A 20,189-nucleotide genomic window follows, 5' to 3' on the forward strand; every position below is an offset into this window, starting at 1 on the left:
AGCTGCGTATGCAGATGACCTCGCATTAATAGTGAGAGCTGACAACATAATGACGCTTATTAAGAAAGCAAATAAATCCCTAATAGTTATTAAAGAATGGATGAACGTGGTAAAACTGGAAATTGCCCCAAATAAAACAGAGGCGATTATCGTGCGGGGGACCAGGAAAAGAGAGGGTATAGCCTTTGAGCTGGACGGGTCGAGTATAGTCCCGAAAAAGTTCGTTAAATACCTGGGAGTGTGGCTGGACGACAAGCTAATTTTTAACGAGAACACGAGAAAGGCCTGTGAGAAAGCGGACAGGCAAACTACTGCGTTGTCCAAGCTACTGCCGAACGTAATAGGACCTAGTACTCAAAAGAGACGCCTGTTATACGGGGTTGTACAGTCGGTCCTGCTGTACGCTGCGCATGTGTGGGGAAACGCGATGAGAATTGACACCTACAGAAGAATGATAACTGCATCGCAAAGGAAAATGATACTCAGAACGGTTTTGGCATACAGGACGGTGTCGGCAGAGGCTCTCTGTGCTATCGTCGGGATACCCCCAATTGACCTTTTGGTGCAGGAAAGGGGACGAATTGATGAAGCTAATGTTGAAGTCACAACTGCCCTTAAAAAACGTGAAAGACTCAGAACCATTGAGGAGTGGCAGTTAAGATGGGATAGAAATAACGATAAAGCCCAATGGACCAAAAGATTGATCCCACATCTGGGGGCGTGGACGGAGTGTAGGCACAGAATAACAGAATATTTTCTCACCCAGTTTCTCTCAGGACACGGATCTTTCAGGGTCTGTACAAACAGAATTGGTAAGGCTAATGATAATCTGTGTAAATACTGCAAAAACGTAGACAGCGCAGAACACACCATATTCGAATGCCATAAGTGGGCAAGCGATAGACACATGTTCGAAGTGGATGCTGGGAGGTGCCTGACACCAGATAACATCATACAATATATGTTAGGATCAACGGCGAATTGGGAATTGACCGCAAACTATGTTAGTACTATTATGAAGAAGAAGGATACGGAAGAAAGGGAGTCCAAGGCCGAGGAGAGAAGGAGACAGGACCAGCGCTAAGTCAGTTTTAGTTTTCACTATATATGCCGCTCATACCTGAGGATATCCGTGAGGACAGTTCCGGGTATGATATGAGGGAAGGCAAGGGGTGGTTTTAGCCGGTACAAGTTCGGTACTACTGGTTTCGCGATGGATACCAAGAAAAAAAAAGATCAGGTCGGTCCGAGGGACTTGGGATAAATCCACTGCCACCACAAAAAAGGTGGATGTATCGAGATAAGTGGGAACGTTTACCTTTCACATGCCGATGTGATGCGGAAACGAATAGCCTCCCCATTGGCAAGACCGCTGGGTGCCTACTCGTGACCGAAGTTTCTCTTACAGAACTCAACGAATCTAGAGGAATCCTCGAGAAAAAATCCTCCAGGGGACATACATCTGCTGTGCAGCCATGGTGACCCTGAAATTTCTCCAGCCTGGATCTCACCTTTTTTCAACTTATCTTGGGTGGATCCGTCAATTGACCTCCCTTGGCCAACTCTTGCTCTTTCTGATCCGGATGCTATCAGAGCATTCTAGGGCTAGAGATCACACCTCTCAAGTCTGTTCTTGCCCAGGGAGTAAACCGTTACAAAAATCCGCAACCTAAAGTGTCATGCAACCTGTGCCGAGAGGTGGATGGCCAGGCGTTATATGGACGTGAACGGAGCCACCGGGAAGATGGCAACGTCCCAGTGCTGAATGCCTTACCCCTGCATGCGGGGCTCTGCCGGGGTGGACTGAGAAATCCATAGCTGTTCGTGGAAATATACATGGAAAAAAGGACAAATGAAAGAAAAACGAAAGTGTAGAGACAACTGAACAAAGGGAAGATGATGCAAAAAATCAAGGGTAGAAAACTTGCTAGATCAGCACAGGTCTTAGAAACAAATAAAAAAGACGACGATGATAACGAGATGCTGAAAGAACAGAAGAAAGGAAAGGAGGCCAATTATGAATTCAGGACGCCGAAACAGAGTAGGTCTGAAGCGCCTGACAGCCTTTTGGATAAAAAACAGATCGATAAACAGGCAGAAAGGAAAAATATGAAATGGAAATGCACTCCGGAAAAAGAGAGCAAGAAGAGAAAGGCAATAGACGACAAAACGAGAGAGTTCTCGAACCTGAAGAACCTAGTCGGAAATCTGGCTAACATGGGAGAGCGGATGATAACGTCAAGGATAACACCAACGCCAAAGTGGAAATAAAAAAGCTGGCGAAGAAGATGAATACGGAATCAGGCCACCTCAGGAAAGGAGTTCAATTCCAGGTAGAGGAGATACTAGCAGGTGTGAGGGAGGAAAGCGAGAGGGAAGAACTAGACAAAAACAGCGAAATATCGGAAAAACTGAAGAGGAAAATAATGCAGTCAAGAAAGAAGCTGAAAAAAGCATAGAAGAAATGGAAAAAAACCACTAAAGAATTGGAAAAGGAACTGGAAGAAGAAAAAGACGATAGAAGAAAAAGAGAAGGTGAATGTAAATGCGGAAACAAGTTCATATTGGAAATACCGGACACCAAAATAAAATACGAGAACTACCAGGAAATGGAGGAGTACGAATGGGCGAAGGAAGCATTCAGGAAAATGAGAATCATAGTAGGAAACCCCTTAGAAACGGGCGATGAGGTAACAAATGTGGTAATGGTGGATCCTGGAGATGAAGGTATGAATACCGGAATACAGAAGATGTATGCCAGGTCACTACCCTGGGCGAGGAAATGGATCTCGAAAACATACACATCAGAGGAATGCTATGTGATACCTCAAAGGAAAATATCAGAAAAGCAATAGAGGGATGCGCTGGAAAGTGGGAAGAAGGCTGGGGAATCAGTGAGGCAAGACCTTTGGAGGAAGATACCCTGGCAGTAACAGTAAGGGTCCCCAGGAAAGAAGCAGATGAACTGTAGGCCAAGAGATATATAAGAATAGGATTAGCAAGGTGTAGGGTGGAGAAAAGACACAAGGTGGCATACTGAAAAAGTGTTGGAGCTATGAGCACCTCACAAACGGATGCAATGAGCAAGTCAGGTCAGGTCAGGTCGCTACAAATGCGAAAAGGAGGATCATAGGGCAGCAGAATGCGAAAACCCGACCTACTGTCTAGAGTGCAACATCGAAGGGCACAAGTAGGGATCAAGAGGATGCCAAGCATTCAGAGCAGCACTAAAGAAAACGAGGCAGTGCTACAACCCGGCAGAGAAATTAAAGAAAGGAGAGAAGGGAAGCAAAAGGAAGGGGGATACTCTCGGACGATGGCCATCGAAAAGGCGTACAGAGAAACAGGATAATGAAGGGAAGAGGACAGAAAGGAAAAGATCAGAAAAAATCAGAAAGGTAAAATCTGAATGGGAAGAATCTGAAGTGGAAGTAGAGGGAGAGGAGGAAATGAAGGCGCATGATGACAATGTGGAGAATAGCGTCGGGTATAACCTCCAGAGCTAAGGGTACTGCAAGTGAACGTGGGGACGGCGCCATTGGCGCATGATCTGGTGAAGGAGGCGGCATTAAGAAAAAATGTGGATGTGGTAATAGCTTCGAAACCAAATATAGGACGGGCAAGTAAACAAGGATGGATACTGGACAAGGAAAACAAAGTGACGGTCCACATAAGAAATAGGAACAGCGGGATTGGTGAGGAAGGAAGGATATATCAGAGTAAAATTTAATAAAATGGAATTAATAGCGCGCTACTTACCCTCTAATACGACACTTGAAGAGTACGAAGCCAAAGTTAAGAACATAATGGAACAAACAAGTGACAGAAACGGAAAGTCGAAGGTCGTGGCAGGGCACATTAATGCCAAATAAAATCTATGGGTAGCAACAAAATCGGACAATAGAGGAGAGATTTGGACAGAATGGATGAGCACACTCGACCTGATTGCTAGCAACACAGGAGAACCAACATTCGTGAGGAGAGAATCACGAACTCGCATAGACGTCACTTGTTGTGAGTCCAGAAGAACTTGATTGCGCAAATGATAAATGGAATGGAAAAGGCAAAAAACAGCAACAGAGACGAACATGAAAGAGAAATGTTAGGTTAGGTCACGTAAATTCAACAGATGACTTTCGATGAATTTCCTCTTTTTCAATAACTTATTTACCTATTTATCGCTATTTTTTCATATTGGGATGTCAGTTTCGAAATAACGTTGTTATTTTTTCTTCATATATTTCCATTTCTGACGTATTTTCGTTCACTGTATATAACTATGTCAAAGGCGGCTTTTTTATGATCCAAACATTATCCCCGCTCACTTGCGTTTTGTTGCCTCTGTTTCTGTCCTAGAACTACTGAAAGAAAGTTTCCCATTCTATTCAAATATAAAACACGTCAGGGAAGGTTGGGTTATGTCAGTTCAGGTTAGGTTAGGTCGGGTTTGGTTAGGTTGTGTCAGGTCAGGTCAGGTTAGATTAGGCCAGGTTGTATTACGTCCGGTCAGGTAAAGTCAGGTTGGGTTAGGTCAGGTTGGGTTAGGTCAGGTTGGGTAAGGTCAGGTTGGGTTAGGTCAGGTCAGTTTACGTTAGGTTGGGTTAGGTTAGGTTGTGTTAGGTCATGTAAGGTTAGGTTAGGTTAGGTCAGGTAAGATTAGGTTAGGTTAGGTTGTGTTGCAAACAGCAAAGAGAACCCGGAAAGTGTAAACAGCGGCCGGAAAGTTAGAGCAAGAACTGATGGGGAATTGAGAAAACTTTATGATAAGATAAAAGAGCTGAGCAAAATAGTAAGCGAAAACACAAAAACTGGTGGTGACCAGAAAAACAGCTGTGAATGGCGAGGACAGATTAGACAAAGTCATGGTGGAAATGGCCTCACAGACTGAAGATGGAGGACATGATGACACAGGTCGACATAACCAACTGGGCAGAGGAGGAGATTGCTGAAGTGCTTGAGAAGGGTGAAACTTACGACCAACTGAGTAACATCATTGGCCAGAAGTGACCAGAAACTCTCTTTCAGGCCACGCGCTTAGCGGAGCTAGTTGAACAGAATACCTCGTTAGTTCCAGCCAAGCGTTAGTTCCAGCAGAGGCAGCGGAGAAAAAAAAGAAAACTATGTGTTCAGGATCTGGAGCAAAAATGTCGATGCTAGGGACTTATTCCAACTGGTCGAAATGACCAGGATGAAGCTCAAAGAACTGAAAAGAACAAATATAGCATTCACAATACACGATGGAATAGACGCAGATACCTTCAGGAAGATTCTGGAATTCGTTTTCAGAAGCGATAACGTGAGCATAAAGCTCTACACGATTGAAGAGAAAGCAGGAACACACACAAACGGTAACGAAATATACGAGTATATGTTGTCCAACAACGCATTTTGTCAAGCTAGCGTAGAGATACGTAACATATAGAAACCTCTAATCAAACGAAAAACGACCAACTCCCGCCAAATGGTCATCTCCCGCTAAAAACTAATGAAGCGTGGAGAGAGAAGAGGGGATAGGTGAAAGCACTCGAATGGCCTAAAAATAGTTGAATCTCGGAGAAATAAGTTCAGTTATCACCTGAAGACGATTGTGGATACTAACAATCGAAACGTCGTGACATAACTTGGTTTCAAATCTTTTAATTTTTATTTTTATTCTTCATTTTTTGTTGATAATAATTTTTAATTTTCAGCTTTTATTATTATTTCAATTTAAATTTTTTGGTTGTTGTTTAGTTTTATGTTATTTCTTTGTAAATTCAGTTTTTTTGTTCAGATAAAATTGTTATTTTCGGTTAATCTTCTTAATATTTTTTCAGAAATTTCAAATCAATTCATATTATAGTAGACAATGGAAGTCCGAACTGATGAAATAAGAAGACGCCTAAAAAGACAATACTAAAGGACAGGCGCACCTATGGACAAAAGGTGCATGCAAAGAGCTAACAGGATACTGAAAGAAGAACTGAAAGCTAGCGGAGAAAGACACCCGTCTGGAAGAACTGATCACTGAAGACCAGTCTGCATGGAGAATGCAGAAAGTACTCAGGAATGGACCTCGACAGTCATGCCCGCCAATACACGGCGAGCAAGGAATCGTCTACACTGACCAAGAGAAGGCGGGCGCATTCGCGGACAACTAAACTGAAGGAAGAAGTGGAATACTTAAAAAGAAACCAAAATAGAAAAGATATAATTATATTTGTATCAAATAAAAAACGTGAAGAGGTTACTGTGAAAAATTTAAGTGAAGATTTAAAATACTATTCGAAATTGATCTTAAAGTAAGTGATTTGAGTGGCATCAAACGAGTGCCCAGTGAAAATTGAATTTATTTCAAACTTAAAAAAAGGAAGTACTTAGAAATTGTGGTAAATTGAAAGAGATGAAAATATATATCACCAACGACTTGACACAGATCCAAAGGAGAGAAAACAAGATTTTGAGAAAGCATCTCTGCTCGATAGGCAAGTGCTTTAAAAAAAGGAACAAACTAGTTGTTGATGATACTTCCTACGGTGTTGAATATTTTGAAAAAGTTGATTCTATAGAAACAAAAACAAACAGTGCGTCTCTTACACCTTTGACAGAAAAACCTACTTGGGAAGAAATATCTACTCCAAAGGCTACAGTAACAAAAAAACCAACTCAGTTGATCCAAGCACAAAAATCGCTACAGGATAAATTGAGAACGCGCTACGGCTCGAGCCACAAACATTAACTCTATTTTACATTTTAATATTTTATCCATTAAGTTTTTTTATTTCTTTTTATTATAATTTTATTTACTCTATAGATATATATTTTACAATTTATTATCATATTACTGGGTACTTATGATGCACTGTTCAGAACCTTTGGTGTAGTAATGAATATTACTGGAGTTTTTTCCCATTACTACACCAAAGGTTCCAAACAGTGCATCATAAGTACATAATGACCGCCAGGTCAACGGAACTGAATCTGTATCGTGAGTATTTAACTAAAATTAAGCTAATGCAAACAGATATTTGGTTTCTAAAGAGCTGTAAAAGATATTAACTTTTTCAAATTTTGTTACCGTAAATATTCCTATTGAGTCTTCAGTTGCTGATGAAGTCCAAAAATTCGCCAAAGAAAAATGGCTTGATTTAGAAATCGATCATCTGTACACTAACCGTAGTCTCTTAGAATTAGATAGTTATAGTCTATATGAGAAACTAACATATAGATTAGACGAAAATGATTACGTACAATGGAATGACTCTCAGAGAGGAATTTTTCGGATGATTGAATCAAAATATATCAGAAAAATGTGTACGCTCTATAAGAAACTCAAAACCCCCATATCTATGCATAAATATGCATAGATTGCTTGAAATTTGGCATCCCGCCTTCCGAGAAAGTTCTTGAGGATATCGTTGCTAGTGTTGAAAGTTCGATTCAATATATGCCCGATTCCTCGAAGGGACTAGTTTGAGAAAAGATCAGGAATCAAATCTCCAAGAACAAGATAACAGATAAACGGAAGCATTCAATAAACAACAATAAAAAACAAAAGAAACTTATCAAAAGATTGAGAGAAAAGGACGTTTTTTATTTGAAAGCCGACAAAGGTAACAAAGTAGTAATTCTGGATTAATCGGACTACTACGAAAGGGTCAATACTCTCAATACTAACGGACCGTATGCGAAATTGTCCAGGAACCCGTTACCAAAGATGATTGCCGAAGTAAAAGACGTCCTCAAGAAATGCGACAACATACTTACCCCTCAACTGAAACGGAAGTTACAAGTTTCCAACCCAACGGTATCGAAACTATATTGCCTCCCAAAAATCCACAAACTGGGAAAATCAATGCGCCCCATCCTGTCAGCTATTGGAGCTCCTACCTACCAAATAGCAAAGTGGATCACTAAGGAATTTGAAACCTTGTCTATTGCGGAACCAAGTTTTACTATAAAAAAACTCTTTAGAGTTCATACAACATATAAAAAACGTGGTTCTGCAAGAAGGTGAGATTTTGGTTTATTTTGATGTTAGTTCTTTATTTCCTAGCGTCCCAATTCCACAGACCTTGCAATACCTCAGGGAATTACTAATTTGTGTATGAAACAAAATCGGTTCCAGGTAAAAGGTTGCTTTTATGAACAACAGGAAGGAACGGCCATGGGAAACCCCTTGTCCCCCTACCTGGCAGACCTGTTCATGAGCAGATTCGAAATAGAAACCAAAGAAAAGTCGAAGTATTTTCCTAGGATTTGGCTAAGGTATGTTGATGATATTTTCGCGATATTCAATACAAAAAAAAATCGAAAATTGACGACTTTGTTTCCATTTTGAATAATAGATGTCCATCAATAAAATTCACGTATGAGTTAGAAAATAAGGGACAACTACTATTTCTTGACGTTTTGGTAATGAGGAGCCAATATGAAGGGTTATAAAACGATATATTTAGAAAAGAAACAAGCACGAACAGGTATATTCCTGACCGTTCACATCACTGTGGACAGCACAAACGTGCTTTGAATTTTTTAGTGCATCGTCTTTCGACTTTCCCTCTAACACATGATAGGTTCACAAAAGAAAGACGTACAATACTGGAAATAGCAGCCACTACCGGTTTCTCGAGGGGTATTGCAGATGACATAATAAGGAAGAAGAACTAACAAACTTACCATACCACACAGTCTCCTACGGCTCTGAGGAATGATTGATTCTCTATAAATCAAATCATCTAAAGGAACAATTCGTTCAGGCCAGTCTCAACACCCTACACAGTAGGTTAATGGACTGACACCTATCAGAAAACAACTACTCCCCTGGCTAATACCACGAAGGGCGTTGGATTATATCCGACAGGTGTCAGTGCAGGATTCTTCACAGAAGTTATTCCTGCATATGCTGTTGGCAATACAACTGCCGCAATAGATTTTCAATTATTGGAACACACTTGCAGACCGGTTTCGGGCTGTTTGGCCACTCGTCAGTGCAAGGTAGTGTATATCATCAACATAAAGTCGATGATTTCCGATAATTGAAAATCGAATTCCGTCAGAGTATCATTCCTCGAACTAAGCTGAAGACTACAACAAACAACAGGTTTGTCGTCGCTCCATCTGCCTGTGAACGAGGTAACCAACTGCATATCCAAATTTGCCCAATTCCTCGTAAAAGGAAAAAAATCTTTCACGTATAGTCAGTGGGCATACTTGAAGACTGGCTATAAATCAAATCATCTAAAGGAACAATTCGTTCAGGCCAGTCTCAACACCCTACACAGTAGGTTAATGGACTGACACCTATCAGAAAACAACTACTCCCCTGGCTAATACCACGAAGGGCGTTGGATTATATCCGACAGGTGTCAGTGCAGGATTCTTCACAGAAGTTATTCCTGCATATGCTGTTGGCAATACAACTGCCGCAATAGATTTTCAATTATTGGAACACACTTGCAGACCGGTTTCGGGCTGTTTGGCCACTCGTCAGTGCAAGGTAGTGTATATCATCAACATAAAGTCGATGATTTCCGATAATTGAAAATCGAATTCCGTCAGAGTATCATTCCTCGAACTAAGCTGAAGACTACAACAAACAACAGGTTTGTCGTCGCTCCATCTGCCTGTGAACGAGGTAACCAACTGTATATCCAAATTTGCCCAATTCCTCGTAAAAGGAAAAAAACCCATTGGGCAAATTGGGCAAATTTGGATATGCAGTTGGTTACCTCGTTCACAGGCAGATGGAGCGACGACAAACCTGTTGTTTGTTGTAGTCTTCAGCTTAGTTCGAGGAATGATACTCTGACGGAATTCGATTTTCAATTATCGGAAATCATCGACTTTATGTTGATGATATACACTACCTTGCACTGACGAGTGGCCAAACAGCCCGAAACCGGTCTGCAAGTGTGTTCCAATAATTGAAAATCTATTGCGGCAGTTGTATTGCCAACAGCATATGCAGGAATAACTTCTGTGAAGAATCCTGCACTGACACCTGTCGGATATAATCCAACGCCCTTCGTGGTATTAGCCAGGGGAGTAGTTGTTTTCTGATAGGTGTCAGTCCATTAACCTACTGTGTAGGGTGTTGAGACTGGCCTGAACGAATTGTTCCTTTAGATGATTTGATTTATAGCCAGTCTTCAAGTATGCCCACTGACTATACGTGAAAGATTTTTTTTTCCTTTTACGAGGAATTGGGCAAATTTGGATATGCAGTTGGTTACCTCGTTCACAGGCAGATGGAGCGACGACAAACCTGTTGTTTGTTGTAGTCTTCAGCTTAGTTCGAGGAATGATACTCTGACGGAATTCGATTTTCAATTATCGGAAATCATCGACTTTATGTTGATGATATACACTACCTTGCACTGACGAGTGGCCAAACAGCCCGAAACCGGTCTGCAAGTGTGTTCCAATAATTGAAAATCTATTGCGGCAGTTGTATTGCCAACAGCATATGCAGGAATAACTTCTGTGAAGAATCCTGCACTGACACCTGTCGGATATAATCCAACGCCCTTCGTGGTATTAGCCAGGGGAGTAGTTGTTTTCTGATAGGTGTCAGTCCATTAACCTACTGTGTAGGGTGTTGAGACTGGCCTGAACGAATTGTTCCTTTAGATGATTTGATTTATAGCCAGTCTTCAAGTATGCCCACTGACTATACGTGAAAGGTTTTTTTCCTTTTACGAGGAATTGGGCAAATTTGGATATGCAGTTGGTTACCTCGTTCACAGGCAGATGGAGCGACGACAAACCTGTTGTTTGTTGTAGTCTTCAGCTTAGTTCGAGGAATGATACTCTGACGGAATTCGATTTTCAATTATCGGAAATCATCGACTTTATGTTGATGATATACACTACCTTGCACTGACGAGTGGCCAAACAGCCCGAAACCGGTCTGCAAGTGTGTTCCAATAATTGAAAATCTATTGCGGCAGTTGTATTGCCAACAGCATATGCAGGAATAACTTCTGTGAAGAATCCTGCACTGACACCTGTCGGATATAATCCAACGCCCTTCGTGGTATTAGCCAGGGGAGTAGTTGTTTTCTGATAGGTGTCAGTCCATTAACCTACTGTGTAGGGTGTTGAGACTGGCCTGAACGAATTGTTCCTTTAGATGATTTGATTTATAGCCAGTCTTCAAGTATGCCCACTGACTATACGTGAAAGATTTTTTCCTTTTACGAGGAATTGGGCAAATTTGGATATGCAGTTGGTTACCTCGTTCACAGGCAGATGGAGCGACGACAAACCTGTTGTTTGTTGTAGTCTTCAGCTTAGTTCGAGGAATGATACTCTGACGGAATTCGATTTTCAATTATCGGAAATCATCGACTTTATGTTGATGATATACACTACCTTGCACTGACGAGTGGCCAAACAGCCCGAAACCGGTCTGCAAGTGTGTTCCAATAATTGAAAATCTATTGCGGCAGTTGTATTGCCAACAGCATATGCAGGAATAACTTCTGTGAAGAATCCTGCACTGACACCTGTCGGATATAATCCAACGCCCTTCGTGGTATTAGCCAGGGGAGTAGTTGTTTTCTGATAGGTGTCAGTCCATTAACCTACTGTGTAGGGTGTTGAGACTGGCCTGAACGAATTGTTCCTTTAGATGATTTGATTTATAGCCAGTCTTCAAGTATGCCCACTGACTATACGTGAATGATTCTCTATAGCTTCCTACGACTCTAAAGATTGTTTCTCCACAGCCCCATACGACTGTGAGGAATATATCTGATAAAGCAGAGCTTCGGAAAGGATACAACGAAATATGTCCTGTGGGGTCCAATAAAATCATTGGACACCGAGTACCTTAGAAGGTTCGACCTATCAGTCCTGGAATGAGACACCAAAGGTGCACATGCCTTCCAAATTTTCAGAAGCATCACAGCTTCTGCTAACGAACTGGGGAAAACTTTGCAGTACCCCAATTACGGTAAATGGAACATCCATTTTGGGCATTTACAAACTTGAGTTGAGGAAGAAGAAGTTTAGGTTAAGAATGAACGAAATCTCGACTTTCAGAAAGGACAAAAACCAAGATAAATACATCTCAGTTCCATACCACCAATATACGACGAACTTTGGAAAGATTTCCAAAGATAAGATAAGATAAGATATATATTTCGTCTTTTTAGGTACACATGGTATATATAAGACAGGTAATATAAACAAAACATAAAAGCTGAAAAATCGAAGATAATTGTAGAAAAATATAAAATACATACAGCCACATTTATTTTAAAAGTAATATAACAAAAAAAAACATAACTCACTTTTCTTTATGATTTAAAAATTCCCTAAGTGAATAAAAATTGTTTTACAATAAAAATGTCTTTAATCGTTATTTAAACTTTTTGTGATCGGGAATATCTTTAATTTTTCCTGGAAGGTGGTTGAAAGCCATTGCTCCGGCATATCTTGGCGATTTTTTGTATTCCGAAAGATTACATTTTCTAAAATGAATTTCATGGTTTTGTCTAGTGGGGTAATCGTGTAATTCGCGAGATCTAGTGAATGAAGACAAATTTGAGTGGATGTAAGACAATAATTTATAAAGATAGATACCAAATACCGTCAGAATTTTATTTTTAAAGAAGACTTCTCTACATGATTCGTTGTATTTTAGATCGAAAATTAATCTTACAAATCTTTTTTGGATAACAAAAACTCTTTCTACTTCCACTGATTGTCCCCAAACCATTATGTTCTACACAGAGTTGAATAAACGAGAGAATAATACAAATCTAGCAAATGCCCTTTATTGAAGTTATTTTTTAGAGTCGTAAATGCAAAGAACGTTTTACCGAGTTTTTTGCAGAGAAATTTGATGTGTTTTTTGAAGTCAAGTTTGCTGTCTAGTTGTGTTCCTAAAAATGTTGTGAGAGGTGAGGTTGTCAAGGAAACCGAACTAATATTTAGATTCAAGTCATGAGACTTCCCCATCTTGCTAGTGAATTCAATGCAAACTGCTTTAGACATATTGTTAATGAGATGATTTTTTTGGCACCATGCTGTGAAGTTGTTAATTACCTGGGTTAATTTTTCTTTCAAGAGGGATACGTTCTCCGCTATCACTATGATGCTTGTATCGTCGGAATACATGAATGGCCTACCATGTTCAATGAAACGGGGCAAGTCATTAACATAAAGAAGGAAAAGAAGGTCCCAATATTCCTCCCTGCGGCGTACCAATTTCGGTCTGCCGTTCTTCTGAGTACGTCTCATTTATCTTCACTTTAATTATTCTTTCAGTCATGTATGAATGAATCCAACTGTTGATGGGTCCTCGTATGGCTATTTTACATAATTTTTCACACAAGAATTTAGGATTTATGGTTTCGAATGCTCGTGTGAGGTCAAAAAAGATATCACAAACATGTAATCTCTCATTTAAATTTTCATGAATATATTGTATCATTTCGGCCGAGACAGTCTCGATCGAGAAATTCTTACGAAATCCATGCTGTTGTGGGGAGATGATATTATTTTTATCGAGAAAAAGCATAATTTGGTCATATACGGCTTTTTCGATAATGATAATGTATAGATCATTTATAATTATATATAAAATTATTACAATGTGTTAAAATAACGATAAAAATAAAATAAATACAACAATAAAAATTAATTGGCGCTCCGGGGCGACTTCATTGATTCCAGTGGCGCATTTGCTTTTTCAGCTGCAGGAAAACCCGGAAAAACCTGCAGCACCACATCATCTGAAGATCTTGATCTAACAATGTCCTCTCTCTCATAAAACAAAATGTAGGGTGTCTCCAGAAGCTCCAATAAATTCAATGCATCGCCAGAACACTTAGTGACACGACTATCGTCAAACTTAAACCAGTCCGTTTCTTCTTTGACCAAGGCGTAATAATGACCACATTCAACGCCAGAACCACAGTGAACAATGACTGCATGAATATTATAACAGTGGTCTGCTAGGTTGAAATGTTCATCTATTTCGAACCTTCCAAAGAGTTTCTTGCTTCCGTTAGAGGTTGAGTCTTGTTTGAAAATCATCAGTGTTATTATTAGATTGACTGGTGCCTCAGCTATACTTATTTCCTTATAACAGTCAGTAAGTTTGGCACATGTTTGACAATACAGTTGATCATCACCTGTTAAAAATTCCATTTTCAGATGATTTAACAATAAGCTTTGCACGGACTGGTAATTAGTCGTATTAGGAAAAGCTAGATGAAGTTCCATCACTTTGGAGAATGAGTTCAAGACGCATATTCCTCTGTAATTTACTACATTAGTCCTCTCTCCTTTTTTGTGGACTGGAACAACCTTTGATATTTTTGTGCAGTTAGGAATTTCCCTTCACATATGGATGCATTTATAATGTTGGCTAAATGTTCAGATATTATAGAGCTACTTTCAATCAATAGTTTCATAGGTATTTCATCGATACCCTTGGAATTTTTATTTTTAAAATTGTATAGGATTTTTTCAACGTCAATATGAGATATCGGCGAAAAGTACATAGAGTGTGAGAGTGAGAAATCCGTGGTTGTACATGAGTTTTTTGGTAGGTTCATGCCATCGATTTGGTTTTTCAAGGAATTAGAAAAATGATCTGCAAAAATATCTGATATTTGTTTATCATCTGAGGTTATTTCATTGTTGAATATAAGAGAGATTTTCTCATGCATTCATTGTTCTCTACCGAGTGTGATGTTTACCATTTTCCACAGAGTTTTAGTTTTGTTATTAGAGTTTATAATCTTTTGTGCTGTGTATATTTGCTTTTCTTCTTGAATTTTTTTATCGACTATTTTCTTGTTCTGTTTATATGTTTCACTCAAGATATTGCTCCCAGGAAAGCAATTTCTTAACCATTTGAGCGATTTTAAGTTTTCTAACTCAAATGATAGTTCCTCAGATAGCGGTATTTTTGGGGCCTTGAGGCGGTTTCGTTTAGGCCTAACTTTTTGTTTCCCAAAACAAATCTCAAAACACCAAATGAAGTGGTCGACAAATTCTTTCATCATGTTATCTGTGCTTGATAATTCTATCGCGTTAAGGTTTCCAAACCTAGTTTTGAATTCCTCAATTCCTTGTGTAGTGAATATTCTCAGCTCATGTTCTGGATATTCACATGGTTGCAAAACTGGCAGCCCTTTCCAGTTAAAGAACTGACCCAAATGGTCGGAGAAACCTGGATTGATTACTTGCACAGAATATCCTGTTATATTTGTGATAATATAGTCAAGCCCGCTTTCAATTATTTTTCCATTGGATTTTGCGATACGCGTAGAACTAGGTATGAAGGTGTTTTTTAAAACAAGTCATACACTACAAAGCCTTTTGGGAAGTCCAAAAGACAAAGATGAGAATTCGGAAAAGTCTGGAAATTGAATGTACGGACTGCGATGCAAAATATTATGGACAAACAAAAAGATATATCAAAGTAAGATATAAGGAACACATAGCACACTTAAAATATAGAAGACCTGAAAAATCAGTAGTCGCCCATCATATTTTCAAACAAAACCATTTCATAGACTTCAGTTCATTAAGATTAGTTAGACAAGTTAACAACAACAGGCAACTAGATGCCTATGAGAGTGTAGAAATAAGTAAACACAATAATATTATGAATAACGATGACGGACCTATACCAAAGAGCATACTATATAGCTTGTTGAAATAAAATAATATTGTTGGGTTTACTGACTACTACATAAGGACACATTGCAAAAATAAATTTGGATAGGCAATATTGTGAAATTAATTTTTATATAGCTGAAAATTGTATATATTATACATATATTGTAAAATAATAGATAAGGCAAAATTATAAAATTAATTTAGGGTGGTAAGCCTGGATGGTTTACCTGTATGGAATACCTATATAGCATCAATAGCTCGCATTAGTTTCTAGTTTTAATCTTCCTCTTTGAAGATGATCACTTGGTGATCGAAACACGTGTCGAAGTGTTAAAAATAACGATTTGGTGTTGGGAAAAAACTCCAGTAATATTCATTACTGGAGTCCAGTAATATTATTTCCTCAATGTGTATAAATATTGTAAGCAATTAGGGATGGGGTTTTTAAAATTATTTAAAAAATCCATATATTAGAGATGTGAAGACATACCATAAATACCTTAGAACTCAATTCAGTGTCTGAGCTGAGCAAGCACTTACGAGATGCTAAAAACGGAAAATCCATCAAAATGTTCCATCAGAATATTAGAAGTGTCCTGAAAAATATTGCTCATCCTCCTTATGCAGGTATAGTTTCTGAATCAAATAATGAAAATGAAGAGGCTACTATACATCTCAGAACACTGGCAAAACAATATGCAACATGATGTTATAAAACTGAAAAATTTTAGCTTGTTTTTTTTTTGTAGAGTTTTTATAAACAACCGTGGTGTTGCAATTTACAAGAATGATGAGAGTAGGTTAGACTTTTCAGTAATTGATTTAACCACTTTCTGCATCGAAGGGTTTTTTGAATGTTGCGGCATTGCGTTATCTGAGAGAAAGATGGTTATGCATGCATTTATAGACCTCCATCGGGTAGCTTCGAATCTATTCTTAGTTGTTTGAACGGGTTACCGTCATTATCAAGTGACAAATATGATGACATGATACTAGGCGGGGATTATAACAGTTGAAAGCAGAGAACGCAATTTCTTAACTGATCAGCTGGCAAGTTTCAACATGATAAATACAATCCATGAGCCAACCAGAGTAACGGCTAATTCATGTACTTTTCAGAATGTGCTAAAGTTGATGACACTTACACGAAGATATATAAGAGAGTGGTCCAAACGTATAGCAAAAACAATTCCGTTGACAATAGTTAAAATGAGGTGGCGTGTCTACGTACTTGCAAAATTTTTCGATTTTTCACATAGCCAAAATATCCTGGATGACTGTTAGCCGTTCACCGCTAGTGTTTTGACTCTAGATAGTGTGTGCGTTGTGTTGTAATGAGCAGACTACATCGTTTCTGGTGAGTACGCTCAAAACTGTCATTTCCAAATCTCTGACAGGTCCGTCATGGAATGTGACTTCCTGACTCCGACGATAACGAAAGTGTTCTTTCCTCCGCCTCTTCATTACCTGAGAAAAAGTGAATGAATGATGGTTTCCCATCGATGCCTGATGTATTCAGACGTAGGATAGACGACTGTATTCGTCAGGAAATTACCAAAAAAGGTAAAAATGAAAAACTAAAAGACAAAGCTGTCCAAAGACCCGAAGTCAGGGTCGTGTCCAAAGCTTGGCTCAAACTGTCCAGGACGATGAGCGTGGTAACCCTGCCCCACTAAGGCCAAACAACCACTCGACGGCCAAGAAAGCCGGCGTTGTGAAAAGAACACTGATGAAACTGGCAGCTGAGGAAGAAATTGAATTCTTCAAAGTTGTCCATTCACATGATGGAATCAAGGTCCAGCCTGAGACTCCTGACAATTATCATCGGCTGATAAGACTCTGGATGAAGGAGAAAATTTCTCACCTTACTTATTTGCTTTCTGAAGAACGACAAACCCGTGCCGTCTTCAGGGGTGTCCCAGAGCATTTGGCGGTTGATGATATTCGGGAGGAGCTCAAAGGAAGGGGTTTTGCCCACATTTCGATTACGCGTATGAAACGCTCCAACAAACCAATGGCTATGGTCCTTGTATTATTGAACAAGGATCAACAGCATATCTTCAAGATCAAGACCTCCTGAGTGTGAAGGTTCAGGTCGAGCCTTAACATCCAAAAACTTTGGTGAGTCAGTGCCACCGATGCCAACGTTTCGGCTACTACCAGCGTAACTGATTGGCAAGTCCGCTGGCAGGCATCCTACCAACGCCTAGAAGAAAGCTAGGACTGACCCCCCCAAGTATAACAACTGCAAGGGGGTACATACAGCCAACTATTGTGGCTATCCCGAGTACCCCAAGGTACAAACAAAGACCAGAGGGCAAGCTGCTCCCAAACACCCAGGCCCCCAGGAAGACCTGTGGGATCTAGCCGTATCCAGTAGGGGGTCAACTTTGCGAAAGCTGCATCCAAGCGTGTAGCCTCAGACACAGAGAGTTTCAGACATCTGCCCTGCCCTGGAGCAAATGTTAACGGTGAATACGTGACAACCGGAATTGCCAATGTCTAGAACACCTATATTGCATAAATCTTTGAAGATAGTATTTTGAAACGCCAGACCACGATGATATCAACGTGGGTCTGGTCCAAGAGACCCATCTGTGAAACGAAACCTTTGCCATTCCAAATCCTTCCACAGGGAACGTGTTGGATGCGCTGGAGAAGGAGTTGGAATTTTTGTCGAATGATCCCTCCAGAGTGTCCAATACGGCATTGACTATGCTCGATTACACGAAAATGAGGCCGTGGTTGTCGAAATTCGACTGAGAAGAGGTTATCACAGACTAATCTCGGTTTACAACCTTCCGAAAAATCGTTTACCCTCGAATCAATGGATATACTGCTGATGGGAAACAACATGGAGCAGAGCTTCTAATGAAACGGCCAAGTGCTTCGAGCACATGCCGTCAGGCAGGAATATCTAGTGCTGGGCCCGGTTAAGCCTACGTAATATCGCAGGCGGACTAGACCTGACGTTCTAGACATTGCGCTAAACGTCTCTCTGACCAGCGAACTCTATGTTCTGTTGGAAATGGGTTCTGATCATCATCCAGTTATCCTGGTACTGGGTGATGATCCTCCATCCCGTGATCATTGCGTGAGATCCTCGAGGAATTGGGATGTCTTCAGAGCCCATCTTGGAGAGATGCACGCCACTCCTGAGGCAGTTCGCTCTCCCAACGAACTCGACGAGGCAGTTGAGCATTTCGAGCTTTCGGTCTCCTCTAGGGAGGAGCGTCCACTGAAAAGCTATAATGAATTTTCCTCGCGAATTAAATTTATAATTAGCGAGGGAAATCGTCTGAGAAGGTTTTATCAGCGGACATTTTTCCCAAGGAATAGAATTGCGGCGAGTAGGATTATCGGAACGAAAGGTAGGAGAAGCTCTTGGAATCCCTTGAGCCTGGGGAGGATCAACTTTGGAGGATCACCCGCAGGCTTGAAAAAATATGTTTAAAATATGTTTATTCCGTTAACCAGCTGTCGCACCCCTACGAACGACAACCCTCAAAAGTCGAAACTAACGAGGCCTCGTCTTCCTGACGAACACACGCTGAATGGAATCCATCAACGGATCAAATTCACGAGAGAAGTTGAAAAAGGTAATCAGCTCGCATTTCTCGATGTGTTGATCATAAAAAAGCCTGACGATACACTAGGTCACACGATATATCAAACTACAACACACACTAATAGATAGGGGAGAGTATCCCAAGATGGGACGCTTTTTTAAAAAATTATATTTCCAAAACTAAATTAAATGAAGCAACTTTGGTGCCATGGAACAGATATATATTAGAATCAAAAACAGTTCCTAGTTCTAAATTAGTAACAAAATAAAAATAAACATTATTGTGATTATTTAAAAAAAATTTGCAAATGTCCCGTCTTGGGAGGCAAGGCTCTTAAGATGGGTCTAGCAGTTTCCCAAGATGAGACACTTAGGTTTCGCAATTTGCACAATTGAAATAAAGGTCATCCATTATTCCACAGGATTCGTGTGCCCATTCCGAACAATAGTGACATTCGTACCAGTCCTGTTCGCTCTTCGCATATTTTTCTCCGCAGACAATGCAACTTGTGTCATCCGTGGTTGCTTTTTTCATTATGGTGTTGGTTGTCTTTTTACAGGAACTAGACTTGTTCTCTGTTTTGGTATTTTTATTTTCGGCACTGATTGCTCTCTTTACAGATTTGACACATTTTTTCGATTTTACGTTTGGTAAGGCGTCCAATTCATTTTTATACGGTGAATCTGTGAGAATCGTAGATTTTATTGATTTTCTAGAGGAAGTTTTTTTTTTGTTTGTCTTTTGCAATTGGCAAGGGACTGATATCAACTATTCTTACTTTAGGTTAGGTAGTGGTATCATTGATTTCCGATTTCGTTTCTATTAGTTGCCAAGATTGAAAGAGGAAGGTCTTCTTCATCGTCGCTATTTCTATCATTTCCCGATGATGTCAAATTAGTTCCAGCCCTTGAAGTCGAAGGGATAGGATTATCATACACGTCTGCTGCTGGATTTATGTTTTCTCTCTGGTTCTGGTTTTCAGACTCTTCTCGCAGT

Source organism: Leptinotarsa decemlineata, unplaced genomic scaffold, assembly GCF_025532065.1.
Source record: "Leptinotarsa decemlineata unplaced genomic scaffold, Ldec_3_MD MMD2_P_RNA_scaffold_14, whole genome shotgun sequence".
In the NCBI taxonomy this organism is placed as follows: Eukaryota; Metazoa; Arthropoda; class Insecta; order Coleoptera; family Chrysomelidae; genus Leptinotarsa; species Leptinotarsa decemlineata.